Below are 15,583 nucleotides of genomic sequence, written 5' to 3' on the forward strand. Positions count from 1 at the left end.
TATTTGCATGCCTATTTAAACAAAATTAAGTAGAATGCTTCAGTTCACTGTAAATACATGCTTACATAGATTGGGGCAGGGGAGGGGTGAGCTGTGTTTTTTAGCACGAAAAGTTAATATTTGTGTTTTTAATGTATCTAATCTATCATTGGGTTGCACAATTGAACTAAGTTAAAAGCTTGCACTTGCAGAAATTTAAGTGGTAATTTATTTGTAAACATTGGAAAATATTTTTTTTTTCAAATTCACTTATTTAATAACCTCTCTGCATCTCTGTTAAGGTTTAGCTTAATTCACCCATAAATGTATTTAAACAAAATAAATTTGGTAATTTTGTTATAAATAGATGCATAAATGGATGACTGCGTAAATGAATATGGTAAATTTTTTCTTTAATATACCAGGAGATATTTTAATAAATTATCCAGTTGATAACAGCTTTAAAAATTATACATGTGGCTTCCAGAGCTTTCTTAAAATATTGACTTGATATTTTTGACGTTTGATGTGTATTGGTCCAAACTCATGATATTTTTTTTCTCCTTTGGTTGAAACATTCACAGATTTTTTATTATATAGTCCATTCTTAGGTAATATAGCAAATGTGGTATAGAACTATGGTTTCCTAGTCCAAATTTCTGCTCTGTCATTTCTAGGCATACTTTCCTTGATTATTTATCTAATATCCAATATCTCTGATCCTCAACTCTTCTATAGAATGCAGACAATAATACTGCTGTGGAAATGAATTGAGTTCAAGATTGATCATATTTGTGAAAAATATTTCATATACCAATATTCCTAGTTTCTGAAGCCTACATTATTTCACATTTTAATGTTTTTGAAATACTATTATTGCTTCCAATTAATTTGAACATAACCTGCAGGTTGTTTATTTTTTTCTTGAAACACATTTATTAAATTGATGGTGCTTGTTAAAATTGATGGTGTTAGATTATTGACATGCTAATAATAATAAATGAAAACAAATTATTTTGGTTTGCTAGGCTGCCGAAGACAGATATCATAAAATGGGTTAGCTTAAACAATGGGAATTTATTGGCTTACAATCTGAGACAGAGGAAATGTCCAAATCAAGGCATCATCAAGGCGATGCTTTCTTCCAGAAGACTGGCTGCCGGCAATCCTTGGATACTGTGCACATGGCTAGGCACATGGTGGCATCTGCTGGTTTCTCCCTTCTCTTCTGGGTTTTGTTGATGTCAGCTTCTTGCCTCTGTGGCTTTCTTTCTTTCTCTCTATATTTGTTCCATTTATAAAGAACTCCAGTAGTAGGATTAAGACCCTTCCTGAATGAGGTGGGTCACACCTTAACTGAAGTAGCCTCCTGAAAAAGTCCTATTTACAATGGGTCCACACCCACAGGAAAGGATTAAATTTAAGAACATGTGTTTTTCTGAGGTATATACAGCTTCAAACCATCACAGTCATTATAATTTATAAGGCTTATTTTCTTGTATTTGTAAATATCCTTAATAATGATAAGGATGTGGATATGGTATGGCATCTAAAATTAGGACAAGAATGGGAAAGAATGAGATGATACAGGAAAGGCAAAGTCAGAACTGATTGTGATCACTCTGTTGTATCTCTTTGTGTTAGAGTCTGTGAACCAGCTTTTGAGGCCCAGAAGGTGAATCATTTTGTTTGTTAAATTGGAAAGCACACATAATATAACATGAATATAACCGAGATGGTTTATAACAATTTGACCCTTTTATGAAATTCTTCATGACTAAGCAATAAAAAATTTATCAACTTTATTTATAAGTAATTTTAAGATATTAACACGTTCTGTTTTTTATGGTAAATATAAAAACAAATAGATGATTGGATGAGAACACTTGTTAATAGAAAGGATGACATTAGGTTTCCCAAATTTAGGTTGATTTAGCATTGGCATCAAATGTAATGATAAGATCTTGGCTTTTCAAATGAACAGGAAGAATCTAAATTTAATTCATAGATCTTTATATGTGGAAACTTTAAGCTGATAAAACATACCTTCTTGACATATATTATTTCACAAGTTCCCAGAACATAGAAAAATATATTAATAACTTGCAGTGTATTTAAAATACATAAACAAAGAAAAAAACACATTGATTAGAAAATGTAATTTGCACAGATTATTGAGATGTATCTGTCATATATGTGCCATTTCAAAAAGTATTTCCATTTTTTATTCTTATTTGAAATGATTTTTTAAATTCCCATTGGACTGGAACTAAAGAATAGGTTTTTGACACATTGTAGTTTATTCTGGGGAAGTCTGTCATTTTATGAATCTATCTTGAATAGTTATGACAATGCTCAGAAACATGAAGAACTGTACTTTAAACTTGACAACTACTGTTAATTTTGGAAACTGAATGTTGGATATGCTTTTATTGAATCACCAAAAAAGAGACTGATTCTGAGGGCATTGGCCTGATTTTTCCTCTGCATCAACTTCTTCCACCAATTCTCTTCAGGAACTATAGATATTTGAACTTTTATTGGAGGGTCAGAAGGTTCACGTCAAGTAAAATAATGAATTAAGTATTCAAATCTCAGAAAAATCACATTGTCATTTGTATTTGATAGTGGGCTAAAAGCAAGTTTTTCAACTTAGAAATTCTTAGGGAACTTGGTATAAAGAAACATCTACAGAGAAGAAAACAGAAAGAAGAGAAAACCCAGTTGTAATTCCAATAAAAATTAGGTGAGGACATATACACCAAGAACATAAAGTTTAAAGAAATTTCAGAGGGTAGTGCCTGTTCAAGTCTTTTGAAAGAAAATGAAAAGTGAATGCGGATCTTGAAATGCTGATTGACTCAGAAACCAATCACTGCATTACATATTGGATAAAATTTCTGGATTGCCTCTATGGGGAGCTCCATTTAGAAATCTTATAAACCCCTAACCTGGATGTTTTGTCCAAGTCATTGACTTACCAGCTGCATTAGAGTAAAAGAACTTGCAACTCTATGCAATTCTCAGTTTGAAAACCTTCTGCCATATGTTTGAGTTTCTAGAAACAACTCTTGATTTAGGGAATCTCAGTGTTGGAACTATTACCAAAAGAAGACAATTACCTCCTTTCCAATGAGGGAAAGTATTCTCCAGATTCCCCTTACCTATCTGCAGTGTCACCAATATCTCAAAAAGAGCATGTTAATCCAATTTCCATGTTTACTGTTTCCCACAGAATCTTGATAAATGCCACCTTGTGAATTAGAAATCTGCCAGCTCTTCCTGTATGTTTGGCTTTTCACTGTTCTGAAAGCATTCTTAACAATGTACAAGCAAAAGTACATCCTAGGACATAGTTAACTATGAAGTCTGAAATATTCATTTGTTTATTTGGAAAACTCTTCTGATGAAGGAACTGACAGAAGAAAGTGGTCTAAATAGGGATAAATATATTGCTTCCTATACCCATCTGTCTTATTTTCTATCGGAAGCCTTTCCCAAGCTTAAAAATAAAAAAGAACATCTATTTCGGAGATGGGCAACACATTTTTTTCCTAGCAGCAACTCAAAACATGATGAGTAATTTGGAAAAGAACTGTCAAATCTAACAGCTGCCTTGCTTTTGAAGCTGAGCTCTGCTCCAGTTTGTATCTTGCTTACCATATGCTAGATGCTGATTGCCTCCAGTATGGAAACTAAAAGCTGAGTATATCAGGTGAAACTTGTCTAAAATATCAAAAACAAGCTGACAATACACAACTTGATGGAAACTCACAAATATTCCATAATTTGGTGACTCAAAAGTATGTTTCTTTTTGATAAAGGAAAAAAATTTACCACACACGAGTTTATAAGTATTGAGAAATATGTATATGATATTAATTGATAAATATTAGGTGAATTTCATGTCCTTTTAAAGAAATTATTTTAAAGAAGCAACCACTATTCTCAACAGAAATCCACGACACGTTTTTTCAATTAACTGCCTAAATGCGATTAAAATATATCCTCATTTTAGAAAGTTGTATTTTTTTGAGTTGAAGTGGAGTTTTGCTTATTGCATGCTAAAAGCATTTTAGTCATGAGGCCACCAAGAGGTCCAATAAAAAATGGGTGATTGAAAAATTCATTCATGGCAAGTAATAAAGCAGACATTACTTTAAAAATGTGACTAATATTTATAACATGCTTCCCCTCACCCAGAATCTGGAAAATTTAGCATGCAATATATAATTTAACATAATGTTGGAAATATTCCAGTATTATTTTTTAATCAGAAAACATGTGGATATTATATGAGAATCCTTTCTCATCAAGATCAACTTTCTGCAAAAGGCATCCTGAGTATGGTTTAGAAGAAGAACTGGGCTTTTTTTTATTCCCTACAGCCATTCTTCTTTGGACAAGCTGTTGCCCCACGACCTGAGGTGATCACCTCCCTCCCAGGAGCTCTTAATGTTTCCTGCACCTGGCACTAATTAGATACTTTATGCAGCATCCCATTTAATTATTATTAAGCATCACGTTTTTCATTCCTCCATATGTTTTGATTAAATGGTAGATGAAAAAATCTGCGTTCTGTTTTATCTAGTATATTCCAACAGAGTTTCCATAATGCGAAACGTTTAAAATATCTTAAGCTAACTCTAATTTTTCAAGTGAAAAACAAGAACAGGTTACTTTTTGTGCTTGACAGATTTTAACCACTGATTTGGTTCTTTCGGAAGGGCTTGTGTACTTGACATTGTCTGTCCTTTGCCTTTATATTGGAGGCTAGGTATACAATTATTAAGTCATAATGTCTTTTTGTCAGAACTCGATGAAAATGTTCCACAGTCTTGGCATTGATTGGTACAGTAGTGAAGTCTGAGGCTTACAGAATGTTTTTCCTCTTGACTGAGATGCCCTTTTACTCCCTGAAACCCATGGGATTCCTGCTTCCATAACTTTGCTGGCTTATATCTTGGTTCTGACCACAGTGTATTTAATATTCGCAACATGTCAAACTCTTAATTCTGCAGATTCATATTTAAAATTTTTCAGGAGAGTTTTCTTCTGTTTTATCTTTTAGTATTTTTTTTGTTTGTTTCACTTCCTTTTTTTCAAATACCTCAGTTCTGTTGGCTTTCGTCTTGATTCTGTATTTATCAGTTTTTCTGTATTCATTTTAGTGTCATCATGTTATTTCACATCATATGATTTCTTAATGCCTATTTACTACCTTCCTAACTTTCTTTATTTTATTCAATTTTATTGAGACATATTCACATACCATACAATCATCTGTGTATAATATGATATGTTGCTCACATTACCATCATATAGTTGTTCATTCATCACTCCTTCTATTTTTTGAACATTTTCCTTGTACCAGAAAAAATGAAAATATGAATAAAAAAAAAAAAAGTAAAAACAGAACACCTAAATCGTTCCCCCCTCCCACCCTATTTTTCCTTCGGTTTTTTGTCCCCATTTTTCTACTCATCCATCCATACACTGGTTAAAGGGGAGTGTGGTCCACAAGGCTCTCACAATCACATTGTCAACCCTTGTAAGCTACGTTGTTATACACATGTCTTCAAGAGTCAAGGCTACTGGGTTGCAGTTTGATAGTTTTAGGTATTTACTTCTAGCTATTCCAATACATTAAAACCTAAAAAGGGTTATCTATATAGTGTATAAAGTGACTTCTCGACTCCCTTTGGAATCTCTCAGCCACTGAAACTTTATTTCATTTCGTTTCGCATCCCCCTTTTGGTCAAAACGTTCTCAATCCTATGATGTTGGGTCCAGATTCATCCCTGGGAGTCATATCCCATGTTGCCAGGGAGATTTACACCCCTGGGTGTCAGATCCCATGTAAGTTGGGGGGAGAAGGGGGCAGTGATTTCACCTGCCAAGTTGGCTTAGCTCGAGAGAGAGGGCCACATCTGAGCAACAAAGAGATATTCAGGGGGAGACTCCTAGGCACCGTTATAAGCAGGCCTAGTCTTCCCTTGGAAGTAACAAGTTTCATAAGGGCAAGTCCTGTGATAGAGGGCTCGGCATATCAAACCACCTGTTCTCGATGTTTGTGAGAACATCAGCAACCATCCAGGTGTGAAAGCCCTGCACCTCTACACTTTCTCCCAGCTCCTCAGGGGGATTCTGCATATTTTTATTTATTTTTTTTTTAAGTTAACTTTATCAAAAATTTTTAAAAAGCAATTAATAAAAAACATTCCAAACAAAACCAAAACAAAGGAAGAAGAAAAAACAAATAACCTAAAATAACTACATTACTTCCAACATGTTCCTACTCTACCCCAAGAAAATAAACAGACTATAACCCATCAGAGGAATAAGAAAAACAAATATCCCAAAATAACTACCTTTCTGCAAACTTGTTCCTACCATACCCTCCAGAAACAAACAACCCATAGTCATTCCTGAACATTCCCAGAACATTAAGTTTACCCACAGTAACTTATCTGTTCTTATTGGATTATTGTTCCCCCTTCACTATTTGCTGTCTATCACTAGGTCCCCTACATTCTACAATATAAACATTTATTTTACATTTTTCAGTGTTCACATTAGTGGTAACATACAATATTTCTCTTTTTGTTCCTGGCTTATTTCGCTCAGCATTATGACTTCAAGATTCATCCACACTGTCATATGTTTCAAGACATCGTTCCTTGTTACTGCCCTGAAGTATTCCATCGTGTGTATATACCACATTTTGTTTATCCACTCATCTGTTGAAGGACATTTGGGTTGTTTCCATATCTTGGCAACTGTGAATAATATTGCTGCTATGAACATTGGCGTGCAGATACCTGTTCATGTCACTGCTTTCAGATCTTCTGGGTATATACTGAGAAGTGCAATTGCTGGATCAAAAGGTAACTCTATATCTAGTTTTCTAAGGAAACACCAGACTGTCTTCCAGAGTGGCTGTACCATTATACAGTCACACCAACAATGAATAAGAGTTCCAATTTCTCCACATCCTCTCCAGCAGTTGTAGTTTCCGGTTTGTTTAATGGCAGCCAATCTAATTGGTGTGAGATAATATCTCATTGTGATCTTAATTTGCATCTCCCTAATAGCTAGTGAAGCTGAACATTTTTTCATGTGTTTTTTGCCATTTTTATTTCTTCTTCAGAGAAGTGTTTTTTCATGTCTTTTGCCCATTTTATAACTGGGCTGTTTGTACTTTTGTCATTGAGTTGTGGGATTTCTTTATATCTGCAAGATATCAGTCTTGTCAGATACATGGTTTCCAAATATTTTTTTTTCCATTGAGTTGGTTGCCTCTTCACCTTTTTGACAAATTCCTTTGAGGTACAGAAGCTTTTAATTTTGAGGCATTCCCATTTATCTATTTTTTCTTTTGTTGCTTGTGCTTTGAGTGTAAGATCTAGGAAGTGACCTCCTAATACAAGGTCTTGAAGATTTTTCCCTACATTATCTTCTAGGAGTTTTATGGTACTGTCTCTTATGTTGAGGTCTTTAATCCATTTTGAGTTAATTTTTGGGTAGGGTGTGAGGTAGGGGTTCTCTTTCATTCTTTTGTATATGGATATCTAGCTCTCCCAGCCCCATTTGTTGGAAAGACTGTTATGTCCCAGTTCAGTGGCTTTGGGGGCCTTATCAAAGATCAGTCAACAGTAGATCTGGAGGTCTATCTCCAAATTCTTAATTCAATTCCATTGATCAACATGTCTATCTTTGTGCCAGTACCATGCTGTTTTGACTACTGTGGCTTTATCACAAGCTTCAAAGTCAGGGAGTGTAAGTCTTCCCACTTCATTTTTCTTTTTTAGAATGTTTTTTAGCAATTTGAAGCATCTTCCCCTTCCAAATAAATTTGATAGCTAGCTTTTCCAAGTCCACAAAGTAAGTTGTTGGAATTCTGATAGGGATTGCATTGAATCTATAGATGAGTTTGTGTAGAATTGACATCTTAATGACATTTAGCCTTCCTATCCATGAACAAGGAATATTTTTCCATCTTTTTTGTTCTCTTTCTATTTCTTTTAGTAAAATTATGCAGTTTTCTATGTATAGGTTTTTTACATCTTTGGTTAAATTTATTCCTAGGTTCTCGATTTTTTTAGTTGCTATTGAGAATGGTATCTTTTTCTTGAGTGTCTCTTCAGTTTAGTCATTTCTAGTGTATAGGAACATTACTGACTTATGTGCATTAATCTTGTATCCTGCTACTTTGCTAAATTTGTTTATTAGTTCAGATAGCTGTGTCATTGATTTCTCAGGGTTTTCCAGATATAAGATCATGTCATCTGCAAATAATGACAGTTTTACTTCTTCTTTTCCAATTTGGATTCCTTCTAACTTTCTTTTCAGTCACAATTTCATGTATTTCTTGTTTTTGAAATATTTTTCATTTCAAATTTTATACTCCATTTATTTGCTGTATTCTGATATAATATTCTTCATCTCCACATGTGTTTTAGCACTTATACACATTTATGAGGTTTTTTTTATTTTATTTTTTTTAAAGAAGAGAAGCCCTGTTAGCCTGTAAACAACTTTTATTCTAAAGTATTATTAATTTTTTCTTTGGGTAATTCTTGGGAGTATTATGTTCCTATTATGTCATTAATTAAATAAGTAATTGATTAATTTATGGCATTTGGGGTTTTGTTTTTTTCTGTTTTATTTTGTATAAATTTTGTTTTAATCCCATTAATTAATAATTAATAGATAATGAATAATATTAATTATCTTCGTAACTGCTGAAGAGTAGAGTTTGCCTGTTTGGAGAAAGGATGGGGGAGGGGGTGCCAGAATCATTCAAAAGCCTCTACTTGGACATATCTTGAATATTGTATTAAACACATGATATTTTCTTCACAATATTCTAGTGGTCCTAGAGATACACGGCAGACCTCTTTAAGTTATGAGCTCTCTGTCATACCATGTGGAACTTCCTCCTCACCTCCTTCCTCCTTCCTGCTTCATCTCTGGTAGACTTCCTGCCACTATAATGGAATACATAAAATGAGAATGGTTTATAGGTATTTTAGTTTACTGCTGCTGCATAACAGATATCACAAATGTAGTAACTTAAAATGACACCCAATTATTAGCTCATAGTTCTGTGGACCAGAAATTCAGGCATGCTCTACTGGGTTCTCTGCTTAGGGTGTCACAAAGCCAAGCTCAAGGTGTTGACTGGGCTGACCTTTTCTCTGGAGACTCTGGGGAAGAATCTACTTCAAAGTTCAATAAAGCATTTCCTCTTGGCTGGGAGCCACTCACACCTCCTAGAGACTGTTCTCCAGCTTTTGCACATTATTGCTTCCCTCTTCTAAACCAACAGTGATCTGTGAAATTCTTCATGTGCTTTGTGTCTCACTGACTTCTTTTTCCACAAGCTAGAGAAAACTACCTGTTTTTAATGGACTTGTGATTAGCTTCCACCCAGCTGGTTAATCTCCGTAAGATCAACTGATTAGTAGTCTTAATTACATTTGCAAAATCTCTTTTGCTGGGTAAAATAACATAGTCATGAGCGTAACTCTAGGAAACAAAGATCATGGGGCCTTGTTGGAATTCTGCCAACCAGTGGAAGCTTGGTTTTCTTCCTTCAGTACCTCCTTCACTGTCTTCTTAATTTTAGCTTGTTTTGTACAGTCATGCCCTATGTTTCCCAATGCTTCTTGTGACCTTTGATTTCCTTGTTCCCCTCAAAGAATCATAGAATGGATTTTCACAATATTGACATGATTTTTGTGATATCAGTATTGGTCCTTGATAGAGGTTTGAAGCTAATTATATTGGTTTTCAGCGTACTTCCTCATTTTCCTCCATATTGGCCAGTATTCGGCACAAATTCATAATTTGTGATCTTGCGCTATGGTAGTTTTTCCATATTATTCATTTCTGTTGTATTTAGTAGGCAAAAGTGGAGCAACAGGGCCTTTACTCCATTATCTTGACCTAAACCTCAAAACCTTTAAGTACTTATTAATTTTTGTGTCTATCCATATATGAATAAAATAGACAAATAGTGAATATTATAACTTATTACTTAAAATTAAAGTAATGAAAATATCAAATATCAGAATAATGTAAATATTCTGACCCAAATGCAGTATCATAAAATTAGTTCAAAAGATTTCAGTCTTCATTGCCAGAAATTAAATAGCATTTAAATATTTTAGCCACTCCTTTTAAGAAAGTCATTTTTTTCATTTTTAAAACATATAGCAATTTTTAAATATTTTGTAAAAACTATATCATGATATGCATTGCAACTAAATATTATATGCATGACATTTGTAATTGCTATGCTACTTATTTAAACATATCAGTTGTCACTCAGGAATAGTTGGTAATTATCTTCATCTAAAAAAAAACCTAACAAATTAAGATTTGAGTTAAAATATATTTGAATGCCTTTTTAAATCTCTCTGTTGGCAGGTATTGCTTCCCAAATACACTGGAGATTATTTTCATCAGCCCTAAAAAACTATTAGCTCTTTGTCAGTGAATACATTGTCGTGTTTATCTTTCTGCCACCTTCTTGGTCTAGCATAACATTTACATGTGGTAGGGCCATGCCAAATGTTGGTGCAGTTAATTGATACACACATATGCATACATAGGTAATACTTGCCTAGAAAATGTTTATGCAAGCAGTTTTAAATAGTGCTGTAAAATGATTAAGCAACATTAATGGTAAGAGGCCAATCACATATTCCCTATTCTGCTAGTAGGAGATAAAATACAACAAAAAGAAGGCACTAATGAGTTAGGATGGTGCCTTACTAAGCGTGTAATTAATGTTATTAAGAAACATTGCAGTTGCATATTAAAATTCTGTTAACTAAGCAGCGCTTCAGCATCAGTACATTTGTTCCTTGGTTGCAAGATTTTCTTCTTTTTTTTTTTTACTTTTTCTGATTGGCATCTTCATGCAATCTTTTTCTAAAAAATGAGATAATGGGATGTGATCAGCCTTCGTGGTTTAACTGGAGTGCTGACATGACAGTTCTGGCAAGTTGACAGGTTAAGTGAGTGAAAATGGATGTCTTGTCTCACCATTTACTTGAAGAGCCAGTTTTCAGCTATAGTTCCCCCTTCCTCACCCCCATGCATAGAACCTCCTCTACCAGATATGAGAAGTCTAGTTTTCCTAGTTTAGACTTTGAAAGAAGTTTTCAACACTCCGTTCTCCTGCTGGTGAAAAATGAGAAAACGTCTTTGAGAAAACATCTTTAAGAAAACTGCAAATATTGCCTTATTTAATAATTAATTTGCTTTTATTAATTTCAAGTATTTTCCTTGCAAATTAACAGTCCCTTCAAGGCAACAAAATTTTATAATTTTATTCCCAATATTTTAGTCAGGAAGGCAAGTTGAAAAGCAAAGCTACCTATCGGTAAAGTCATAATAGTATGGGAAAATGTGATTGAGAAGTTCAGAAGTTGTTTACATTTTTGACAGATTTTCTGTCTTGTGAATTTAGGCAGTTCTCAATTTATAACTTTTTTATAATTCAAAAGTTCTATGAAATTTGCCTGTTGAGTCTCAGAATGATTTTTTATAGCTACATGATTTCCTGTACTTATCTGTAATTGAAATGAAATTTTAGTAATCTGAAATATGATAAAGTTTAAAATTATCTGCAAACATAGCCAAATTAGTTACAATATGAGTAAACCATTACACTTATTATAATGCAGAATTTTTAATACCATTTTAGAATTAAATTGGATTTGCTAAAGCCAGTAAACACCTTTTCTACAGAAAAATTCATGGTTCCACCAACATAATCACTCAGTTTAACAAAAACTGAAATAGCAGACTGACCTGGATTGCCGAAAGTGGCAAAGAAGCTGTGTTAGGGTCGTGGTGTATTTGTGCAGCCTGGTAAACTCATATCTCCGATATAATGCATGTGTTTTCCCTCTGCATGGAGCAACCTCCTACCCAAAGGAACAAATGACAAATCAAATGAATCTAAATATCTCTCTCGCTGTCTATCTCTCTCACACATCTTTGTCTCTTGTAATGCTTTCTCCAGCTGTTTGAGGCAGACTGAATCAAGTCACAGTCAGTATGCTTGGTACACACTATATTACAACACTCATGTTGAATCAGGCTTTATTGTTTTCATGTGCATTTCATCTGGTAGAAGGTGAAATCCAGAGGACAGAGATCTTGGTACACTCAGACCAGTAAATAAGAACCAGAAAATGTTTGTGAAAAATAGTTTAATTTATTATGGAATCAAGTGCACCCAACATCTGAATTTGTTTCTAGCACAAAATTACTGTGGTGTTTTCCAGGATTGTGTTGTCTTAAAAGCTTTTAAGGCCCTTACCCAAGTACACAATGGCTATATGAATGTAGATATTATTATAACACTGTTTTTTTTTAAAAAAATTTGCCTATGAGATTCAAAAATGCAAGATATTTTGAACGAAATGAGTTCACTCATTTTAAAGACATTCTTTTGTGCTAGATAAACATAACTTTTATTTTGATATTTATGCTGTTCCCTTTCAGGAAGGAGCATATTAAATGTGACTATAAATTAAAGGAAATGGTTTTAACCACTGTCTTACAATATATGCATTGTGTGTGTGTGAGTGAACGCAAGTGCATGCATGGCAAATTTATCCCAGTAAACTCAGGACATTTGACCCACTTTGCAATTGTTTTCAGAGTTGATGTACATGCCAATTTAGGAGTCCACTCCTATAATTTAATAGCCACAGTATAAAATAAATTTGGCTAACTTCATTGCCTACTTTTTTCATCAAATTGTGAATAATCCTGAGTATTTGAGGATATTTTAGATATATTTGCCCTCCAAGACCAGTCTCCTTGCAGTCAATAATATCCAGAAGAGTGGTTCAGAAATGTAAAGTTATAGCTGCATTAACTCAAGATGTCTAGACTCAGACAAAGATTAAAGTGCAGGTTGCATAGGTGAGATCTCTCAGAGTTGGAAAACAGAGCACTGAGTCTAAATGGATAAAGAATCTAAGGATTGCAATTCGTTATTGTCATTTTTGTTCTCTGTGACCATTCTCTTTGCTTTTTTCCATGTGAAATATTTATAAAAGCAGTAAACCACTTAATATTTCCATTTTTCATTTTATTCATTTCCATTTTTACATTGAAGAAGCAAATAAACATTTGATTATTCTTAAAAGACAAGGTATAGGTATTGGGATTTTGCCATGGTTGAGAATTTTATTATTTGCTAGAAATGAAGTACTGGGTGGGGAAGAAAACATCATTTTCTAGAGAAGTTCTTGCCATGGACTCAGTGAGCAAAACAGATATTTAGAAACTTGATAATTTAGCAATTTGATGATTCGTATTCCTTGAAAATTGTAACAAATGAATAAAATGTGATTACATGGGCTTCATAAAAATTGTTTTAAATCTTACACCCCTAAATTATATTCCATTATAAATGCATTGCTTCCTGAGATGAATTACATGCCAAAAAGTTTCAAATCAAATATTTTTATGACATTTTACATTCCAATATTATTAACAGAAACTCTTTTGTAATCAAGTGAAGTGTTAAATAGTAAAAATTAAATAGAATTAAATAAGCTGAAGAAATAATCATTTATCAATTAGAATCCAACCTGTTCTGATTATAAACTGGGTAAACATTCATTTCTTATTCCTGGTCTATATTACAATTTAATGAAATGACTTATCATCATCTGTTTCTTGTTGGTAGAGTTAAGGCTATTAACTTATTTTGTACAGGAATTTCTAAGATTGATTGTTACACAATGCCTACATTTGCCTATATTATTTTTGTCACTTCTGGACTGGTGGCTCCTCATTTATAGTCTTTGAGTCATCCATTTTCAATTTGGACAAGGGGCTCTTCTCTACAGAGCTGCACATCAGAATCAGTTGAGAGATTTTTTTCAAATAAGATTTCTCAAATTTTCCTTTGCTTCTCTCAACCTGAATTACTAAGATAGTGAGTCACTGTCACTGATGGGAATATGTAATAACTTTCAAGTATGTCGAGTTGGAAAAAAGAACATTAAGTATTTTCTTTAGATCAAGAATTCCAATATAGAGTTGCTTATAGCCCATAAAGTTTGTTTGTTCAACATAGTAGTTATATATATATATATATATATATATATATATATATATATTTATGTTTCAAAGAGGTATAAAATATCCTTATCCAAGAAGTATTTTATGCCAGGCAAATCTGTTAGGTTTCAGGGATAGAAGTGGCATAGATAAAACATCTCCTTTACCTGTTGTTCATATTCTATATGATTGGAATCATAAAATAATTATTCCACACCCAGATTTTCAACACAGATATTCTTTTCTATGATAAAAGATAATTTTTATTTTTTAGTTGATTATTTAACTAATAAAGCTGATTTATTATTAAAAGAAGATTAAAATTTAAAAAAAATTCCTTTTTTGTTGCTGTTTTGTTTCCTACTTTAAAGCATTCATTTCATGCCCTCTATTTGTATGGGATTTTCTGGGCCAAATAAAGACACCATTTCAATGCATAATGTTAAGCAGCACCCCATACCAGTAAGAGCTTATAGTTGAACCAAGGAATCATGACACACCCACAGTGAGAAAAAAAAAAAAAAAAGAATAGAGAAACAAAGCAATATAAACAAGGGCAAATGCCTTAAAGTGGGAAGAATGCAAGAAAAGTACAAGATCAGACTGTGTTCAGGTTAATCATGGTCGACAAGGTGGATCAAAGGATAATAGATCTCAGGATGGGTTAACCACAAGAATAAGTAAATATTATGTGAGTGATTGAAAATAGGCTGGTCTGCTGAAATGCTGGAGCTAGTTTGGGAACAAAAGAGAGTCAGGAAAGTGCAATCTTGGACCAGCTGATGGAGGCCAAAATGCTAAACTGAGGAGAATAATTTGCAAGCATTGCAATGATAAGCAGTGGAAAAGCACTGTAGGTTTTTGAATAAGAGTGACTTGGCAAAGGTATATTTAAAAAAGATTATACTTATACCACATGTAGTATAGAAAGAGCATTATAAATTTTTATTACTTTAATGATAAAAATTATTTCAGGAAAAATGTAATGATTTAAAAAATATTCTCCCACACTGAAAATTATACATAATTTGTACCCTTCTGATTAGTTCTAGACACGACAGTTTCTCAGTTATTCAGATAATAGTTTGAAATGATCCAAATTAATCTATCAGTACAGTGTTTAAGAAGTTTCACAACAGCATCAAAAGAAGCAGAAACCTATCCTTGAACATCTCTTTAAAATTAAGCAACCGGTGTACCCTTTATAAGATTCAGTTTACTGGTCTTTTCTTAATAATGGTAGAAGTTAAATGAATATAATATTGAAGATTAAATGAGATAATGCCTGTGTATGGTTTAATACAGATCCCAACACTTAACAAGCCCACAATTAATGTTTATTTGTTGTCATTGTATTAAACACTTTGTAACTCAGCAGATCATTAACATAAGCAAATGAGAGAAGAGAATGCTTTCTAAATATGCTTATAGACTATCTTAGAATTTAATAAGCAAAAAATATTAAGAAGCAAAAAAAATATTTTCAACTTGAGTTTCAGATGCA

The 15,583-nt window shown here is 33.2% G+C and overlaps 1 protein-coding gene across 15 annotated transcripts in view; it reads left to right on the forward strand.

The window, feature by feature from the left end:
* Nucleotides 1–15,583, forward strand: part of ROBO2 (roundabout guidance receptor 2) — a 1,484,543-nt gene that overhangs the window by 1,343,035 nt on the left and 125,925 nt on the right. The window lies entirely within an intron of this gene.

The sequence above is a fragment of the Choloepus didactylus genome, chromosome 1 (genome assembly GCF_015220235.1).
Source record: "Choloepus didactylus isolate mChoDid1 chromosome 1, mChoDid1.pri, whole genome shotgun sequence".
In the NCBI taxonomy this organism is placed as follows: Eukaryota; Metazoa; Chordata; class Mammalia; order Pilosa; family Megalonychidae; genus Choloepus; species Choloepus didactylus.